This window comes from Gossypium hirsutum, chromosome A03 (genome assembly GCF_007990345.1).
Source record: "Gossypium hirsutum isolate 1008001.06 chromosome A03, Gossypium_hirsutum_v2.1, whole genome shotgun sequence".
NCBI lineage: Eukaryota > Viridiplantae > Streptophyta > Magnoliopsida > Malvales > Malvaceae > Gossypium > Gossypium hirsutum.
Window position 1 is genome coordinate 2,460,538 of NC_053426.1, and position 6,993 is coordinate 2,467,530.

Below are 6,993 nucleotides of genomic sequence, written 5' to 3' on the forward strand. Positions count from 1 at the left end.
GAAGAAAAGAGGTTAAAAGCTATTCGTCATGGTCAGATGTATCAGAAACGAATGATGCGAGCTTACAACAAAAAAGTTCGTCCCAGAGAATTTTACGAGGGGGACCTGGTGCTGAAAAAGATTCTTCCTCTACAAAAGGATTTTAGAGGAAAGTGGATGCCAAATTGGGAAGGTCCTTATGTGGTAAAAAAGGCCTTTTCAGGAGGAGCTTTAATCCTGAGCGAAATGGATGGTAAAAGCCTGTCAAATCCTGTAAATTCAGACTCAGTCAAGAAGTATTTCACTTAAAAAGGGGGCATTCAAAAAAAAAAAAAAGGGAGAGGCCGAGGTGAAAACCCGCAAAAGGCACCTTGAGACCAAAGGGGATTTGAGTTGAAAACCTGAAAAAGGCAGCTCGAATTTTGAAGCGTGAGGTGAACGGAACGGCTCGAATTTTTGAGCAGGATCTGAGGCATGTGGTGGTCTTACTACACCTGAATCGCAAGAAAGAGTAGGTGACATCTTGGGGTATCGACAAAATACTGTAGATTCCAAACACATATTAAATGGTCTTTAGAAAACTTGTGCAGGGAAGCTCGTGCTGCGATATCTGGGGCACCTGTTGTCATCTTATACTTTGAATCTTGGCAAAATTTTGTTGTCTTGATTATTGTATTCAGTTCAAGCTTTGCTCCCCAATAAAATTTCATTCTTGTCCATTGTCTTATTTCATTTTTTATCTTAGCAAAATTTGCTATCTCGATTAACTCATTCATCTCGAGATTTGTTCTCAATAACATTTGTTTGTTCGTTGTGGTAACCTTCTCGAAAAACATTTAGAATAACTATTAATAAACTGAATGTTCAAGCAATTGGAGTTTTGCATATTACTCTAGAAATTTCTAAATAATGAAGGAGCCTGAAACAGGACTGCTGTTTAGAGCACACCAAATTCAAAGTGTCCAAAAAGGAAGAGTCCAAGTCGGGACTATCCTTTCAAATTTTGTTGTCCAAACATTGAACAAAATGACAAGATGTCGTGTTGGTGGCAAAGCTTCAATGAACAAACAAGCGATGTTCACCAAGTAATAAGAAAAGGTTTTCTCGGAGAAGGAAATTTTGCATTTGTACATAAACATTTGGTATGACACCTTGGGAATGGTGTAGGAGATCAAAGAGTTTCACATTCTGTATCCTTGAATTGTGATAGCAGAGGATCGAGAAAAAGCCATATCCTTCTACCCTTAGTTTACGGTGGGAGATTGATGGTACAAATTTTATGTCCCAGTGGATTAAACTTTGACGTTCGCAGTGGGGGCAATCTGACTAAGTGTTTCTTTGGATATGCCAGCCGAGCAAGAAGGCGTTGTAACACGTCAGTGATAAAACATGAGCAATGACAACTCAAACATTAAAAATGGATCATTCTCATGACATTCTGCATTCATTCATACACATCTAGTTAGAAGCATTTGATTCATTCTGATCATGCCATCCTAAACACTAGGCATAAATAGGTCCATAAAATGGATTTTACAGGTCATATTCCCCAGAGAACAGATCAAAGAAACAGATCCTATACCCTTGAAGTTGCAATGGGAGGGATTGAAGTCATTAAAGTAGATCTTGTCTTCATGTATTGGCGTGAAGCAGATCGAAGATAGCAGGTCCTATCTTCCTATATTGATAGGAAGTGGATCCAGGATGCAGAGCTTGTCTTCCCATATTGGTGGCGAAGTAGATCGCAGAAAGCAGATCTTGTCTTCATGTATTGGCGTGAAGTAGATCGAAGGTAGCAGATCCTATCTTTCTATATTGGTAGGAAGTGGATCGAAGATGCAGATCTTGTCTTCCCATATTGGTGGCGAAGTAGATCGCAGAAAGCAGATCTTGTCTTCATGTATTGGTGTGAAGTAGATCGAAGATAGCAGGTCCTATCTTCCTATATTGATAGGAAGTGGATCCAATATGCAGATCTTGTCTTCCCATATTGGTGGCGAAGTAGATCGCAGAAAGCAGATATTGTCTTCATGTATTGGCGTGAAGTAGATCGAAGATAGCAGGTCCTATCTTCCTATATTGATAGGAAGTGGATCCAAGATGCAGATCTTGTCTTCCCATACTGGTGGTGAAGTAGATTGAAGATTGCAGATCTTGCCTTCCTGTATTTGGCAGCGAAGCAGATCAAAGATGGCAGATTTTACCTCCCTGACCACAGTGGAGTACATTGAAGCCGATAACTCTATCTCACTGTATCTGGCAGTGGAATAGATTGAAGATTGCAGATCTTGCTTTCCTGTATTAGGCAGTGAAGCAGATTGAAGATGGCAGATTTTACCTCCCTGTGACTACAGTGGAGTACATTGAAGCCGATAACTCTATCTCCCTGTATCTGGCAGTGGAATAGATTGAAGATTGCAGATCCTGCCTTCCTATATTGGTAGGAAGTGGATTGAAAACAGACTCTATTTCCCTGTATTTAGCAGTGGAATAGATTGCAGGTCGAAGATGGCGGATTTTACCTCTCCGATTACAGTGGAGTACATTAAAGCCAGTAGTTCTATCTCATTGGGCAACAGTGGAATAGATCGAAGATTACAATCTTATCTCCCTAAGCAGTAGTGGAGTAGATCGCATTAAGTCTTATCTCCCTAAGCAGTAGTGGAGCAGATAAAACCATAGATCTTATTTCCCTAAGCAATAGTGAAGCAGATCGCATCAAGTCTTATCTCCCTAAGTAGTAGTGGAGCAGACTAAAAACACAAATCTCATCCCCATGGAGTCGTAGCAGAGTAGATTGAAGCTACAAGGCGTATCTGAAGTTGCAGTAGAGTGGATCGAAGCAACAAGACGTAGCAGACTGGAATAAGGCTACTGGAAGAAGATGAGCACAAAAAAATCAAGACTCGGCAAGACCGGGCAGAATTGGCCCTTTTGATGTCTTTGCTCTATTCTCGTTACACGAAAATGAGCAAAGAGGGGCAGCTGTAAAGGCCCAATTTTGGCCCAACTTAAACCAACCTAATCCCAACCCAAACACAAAAAAATAAATAAATAAATAAATAAAAACCTTGGCCACCTACTCCACCACCTTTGTTGGCCACCCACTTTAGCCACCAACTCCACCCACCTTAGCCACCAACTCCACCACCCTTGGCCACCTAAACCACCCCAACCACTCCACTTGTAAAATTTGGCTATAAAAGCCATTCAAGACTTTGTTTTTAGGGTGGGTTTTTGGTTTTTTGGAGAAGGATTGTTCTTTGTTTTGGAGGAGGTTTTTTTGTTTTTTGGAGGTGTTTTTTTGTAAAAAAGGTTATTTTTGTTTCTTGGAAAGGCTAGTTTTTGGAGATTAATCAAAGATCAAAGCAAAAGAGGTTTCTTTTGTCTATTCTTATCTTTAGTTCTTTGTTTGTTTATTGTTTTCCTTTCAATTTTATTTTGTTTTTTTTATACGAAAGTAAAAATAAAAGTAAGAAGCTTACCCATATTTTCATTATCGAAAAAGGTTTTTTTTGAGGTCCGGCCGCCGTGTACGGTGGCGCCGATGGCGGCCCGTAGGGGTCCATGACCGAAGCAAAGCCAGACCAACGGCCGGATTTAGAAAAGAGGGAGAAAGAGAGTTGAGAGCTTTGTTTTATTATTTTATTATTTTTACTATTATTTATATTATTATTATTTCTCATGTATATATTATTTTTTATATTATTATTATATTATATATGCCCTCTCCATATTTATTTATATTATTACTATCATTATTGTTACTTTTATTATTTTTTATTTCTAACTACTATTATTATATATATGTATTATTGTTTGTATTATTATTATTATCACCCCTATTGTTATTACTTTACTTTTGTATTCTAATATATTATTAATATTATTTATATTTTTATTATTTTTGCTATCACTATTACTATTATATATTAGTGTATATTTTTATGTATATATATATTTTATATATAGTATTATTTTTTATTACTTTAATTTAATATTTTTATTATATTTGCTTTTTGTATTTCTATATTTATTATTATTATATAGTAGTGTGTATTTCTATTATATACATATATATATACATTTATATATAGTATTATTGTTTACTTTACTTTAATATTATTCTTATTATCATTATATCCAACCCAATAATAATTCTTTCATAAAAGTAATATTCCGTATTTGGTAATTCGAGACAATCGTGCCCTAACTTATTGGGTTTCGATTTTTCTCCTTTAACCTAAATAACGGAATACTCTTTTAAATCGTGACATGAGTTTTGAAAAATGCTTATTCTCGGAGATACGAGGTGTTGTTCCCTAACTTACTGGGTATGGCATTTCGTTACCTCGAAATAAGATTTTTGCAAGTAAAGGCAATATTCGGTGTTTGGGAATTCGAGGAAACGTGCCCTAACTTACTGGGTTTCGATTTTCCTCGTTCACCTTAACTAACTAAATAACCTTTTGAAATACACGAATTTTTATATAAAAGGCAAGCTCGTTCTCGAAAATTCAAGATGTCGTGTCCTAACTTACTGGATGTGACATTTTATATTGTGAGACGAGAAGGTCCTTAACATTTGAGCATTTTCTTTACAAAGAGGGATCGTATTTTAAATTCTTTCAAGTTTTCAAATTTTCGACACTAAGACACTAATTAATCAACTAGGTACCAATTTTGGGCGTATCGAGGGTGCTAATCCTTCCTCGTGCGTAACCGACTCCCGAACTCATTTTTCTGAATTTCGTAGACCAAAATCGTTGTTTTAATAAAATTAAATAATTTATTAAAAACAACCACCTTTTGAGGTGACCCAATCACACCTCGTCAAAAAAGGATTGGTGGCGACTCCCGTTTTCATTCTTTTTTTTCAAAATCCAAGTCGACCCCGTTTTCATCCAAAAAATGGTGTCAACAAACATAATTCTGATTTTTAAAATTATTAGTTTACTTTATATAGTATTTTATGTATGTTATAATTGCAAATACAATATAATTATAAAATAAATAGATGTGTCATATAATTGCAATTTAATGTTTTTTTTAATAATGCAACTTTAAAGTATGGCTGGTAAAATGTCTGGTCTAGAACAGTCCACCTTTTTCCCTTTTCTCAAAACAACGCGTTTTGAGGGTCATGACGAAGGATTAGACCTATCGATGAATTTGAATGTGAGACACCCCATTCGATTAGTTTGATTTAATTTGATTAAAAAATTCACCCAAGCTTCATCTGATCTGAACTAAATAAAATGATTTTTTAAGTTTTATTTAATATAAAAACATATATATTTAAAATATTATTATTTAAACCATAATATGGGCTTTTTTTAATTAATAAAAAATAATTAATTACGAAAATAATTATGGACTTAAATATTGTACGAAAATAATCTATTTTCTATAGTGCTTGTTGGTATCGTCATTCTCGTTGACGACACACTAAATTTTTTTTTGTGTCACCATTATTTCTCGCAGCACTAATATATATATATATATTAGTGCTGCCAGGTTGTGTAGCAGCATCAATATCAATATTTGTATCAATACCAAGTAGAATGTATCGATATCTTTGATACATTTTTTAGGCTTTTCTAGAAAAGTGATCCTATAACTTTAAAAAATCATAAAAATAACCCAACTTCAAAATTAATTATGAGAATGATCTAAAATCTACCTTGTACATGGGTGACGCCACTTTCCAAGGCGATCCCACCCTAAACTTTCATCCAATCATCAATCAATCATTCAGTTAATGATTACATTTAATATATATATTAGTGCCGCCACTTTCCCAAGCGGCACTCGCTTGTATTTTTCAAAATGTCTATATTTTCACAAGTATTCTCGGAGTACAAGGAAAACAAAAAAAAATATTCTGGTGACAATATTGAAGGAGCCTGAAAATTTGGGGGGCAGAATATATTATATATTTTTTATGATAGTAAAAATACAATTTTACTATTTTTATAGTCTATATCTTTATAATTTTTAAAGGATTAGATCAAATTTTTATATTTTTTGGGGGACAAAGTACAATTTTACCATTACTAATTTAAAAATTTATAAATTATAAAGGGCCTAAATAGAAAATTCTATTTTAATCTATCGTAAAAATATACAATTTAATTCTACCCCAAAAAAAATTTATTGGCTTCGCCACTACTGCCACCAGAATATTTTTTTATATTTTTCCCTTCTACTTCAGGGATACTAGTGAAAATACAAGTATTTAAAAAAAACACATACGAGTGTCACTTGAAAAAGTGGAGGCATCAATTTTTTTTTAATGTAATCATTAACTGAATGAATGACTAATGATTGGATGAAAGTATAGGGTGGTGCCGCCTTGGGAAGTGGCGACACCCACATACACTGTAGATTTCAAGTTATTCTCATAATTAATCTTGAAGTTGGGTCATTTTCATAGTTTTTTAAAATTATAGGGTAACTTTCTTAAAAAGCCCATTTTTTAGCTTTATTATGGATTTTAGTAATAGTGATGCCATTTTTTCCCTAATCATCTTGCTTTTCACTGTTTGATTTCCATGATCATTTTCCCCAATGCTTCCTCATCCGCATCAATTTTGTTGTTGCATTGGATCCAGGTATTCATTTTAGATAATGGATGACAAAAAAAAATTGATATTGATACTAGACAATAGCGAAGTTGATGCGAATGAGGCAGCATCGGGGAAGATGATCATGGAAATCAAATGGTGGAAAGCAAGTCAGGAGCTTCGTCGTCGAGTGAAGAAGTATGAGGGCAAAGAAGAAGAAGTGCCATCACCATTACTGAAATCCATGATAAAGCTGAAAAATGTATCAAAAGTATCAACACCTTTTATAAGGTATCAATACATTGACCTAAGTATCGATACCTTCTGCCTGGTATCGATAACCATTTGAGCTTGACACCGATGTCACCACACAACCTAGCGGCTCCAAAAAAAATACATATTGGTATCGCCAGAAACAGTGACAACATAAAAAAAGTTATTATTTTTT